This window comes from Callorhinus ursinus, unplaced genomic scaffold (genome assembly GCF_003265705.2).
Source record: "Callorhinus ursinus isolate GAN/ISIS: 27379988/994484 unplaced genomic scaffold, GSC_fseal_2.0 scaffold4, whole genome shotgun sequence".
Classification (NCBI taxonomy): domain Eukaryota; kingdom Metazoa; phylum Chordata; class Mammalia; order Carnivora; family Otariidae; genus Callorhinus; species Callorhinus ursinus.
In genome coordinates this window covers 95,929,002-95,930,267 of record NW_027397066.1, presented here as the reverse complement: position 1 = coordinate 95,930,267, position 1,266 = coordinate 95,929,002, and the positions used below count along the sequence as shown (strand labels likewise).

The 1,266-nt window shown below is 30.0% G+C and overlaps 1 pseudogene; it reads left to right on the top strand.

Annotated features, from left to right (window-relative positions):
* Positions 1–644: 644 nt before the first annotated feature.
* Positions 645–818, top strand: LOC112825746 (DNA-directed RNA polymerases I, II, and III subunit RPABC4 pseudogene; annotated as a pseudogene).
* The last annotated feature ends 448 nt before the right edge of the window (positions 819–1,266 follow it).

Genomic DNA, 1,266 nt, shown 5'->3' with positions numbered 1-1,266 from the left:
ACAGAACAAAGGTTATAGAAATAATCTGTCAACTAAATGCTTTAATAAACATTTCTAACTGAATGTTTTATTTTCACAGAAAAATAGGTTTCCTGGTTTCCTGTCTCCAATAGGTCTATCACTGCAAATATAAATATGCATTTTTAAAATTACTAAGATGCCTCTTCTATCCTGTAGAATTTACTTGTCATTTTATCTGATATTGTTGTAGTAATCAAAGACATCTAACATTGGTAACCACCAGTGATATTGGATTTTTTTGTTTTTTGGGGGGTCAAAATATTAGAGGTATTTAAAAATACAGAAAAGACTAGTATATAGTTACTTACCCCAAGATATTCACACTCAAGGAGAGCAGAAGACAAAATAACTTTCTTCCCTTAATATACTTTCTTCTCTTAATTTTTTTTGTTTGTTTCAACAATGAAAACAAATGATTCTACTCTATTCTTTGACCTGAACATCAAAAGTTGTAATGGCATCATGCCTATAAATTACGGGAGTCTTTTATTGCAAAATGGGCATAAAATCCTAGTCTAGTTGTGATTCTGCATAAATTTTTTATGCTCTACTTTTCTTTCAAAGGGAAAGTAAGTAATGTTCTCTGGAGTAAGAAGTTTCTCATCGCTGCATAGGGACTAACAATGGATACCAAGAAGGATGTTCAATCCCAAAGGCAGCAGCCGGTCATATTAATCTGTGGAAAATGTCATAAAGAAAATGAAATAAAATCCAAGTATCCAATCAAATGCAGAGACTGTGAATACAGAATAATATACACAAAAAAGACTAAAATTTTGTTGGTTTCTGATGCTTAATGAAACATTTAGAATTCAGAGGAATATCTTAATTTATGTTTAAATTTGTCAATGTTTCTCGTTGTGTAGCCTTTGATTAGCATGTTTTCCTTTATAAATAAAATTACATACACATAATCTTATTTCATTTCATTTTTAAAACCATAGTTTGCCTATCTATTCACATTTTATGTTAAGAAATTATTTTTGTTCAAGTAAATAACTTACAATTCTATTTCATATGCAATACATATGTATCACGTATTATGATCCATATGCAATGTAAAGTGAAAGTTAAAATTGCTTCCCCAAACCAAGCTTTTAATCAAAACCTATAATCATCTGGGGCTCTTTCCAAAAAAAGCAGATTTCTAGGACTTTTTAGGCTTATACACTGATTAAGTAAATTCCTGGAAAACTACTGTTGTACATTACCAACAATTTGTCAACGCTCTAGTATTACTTGATG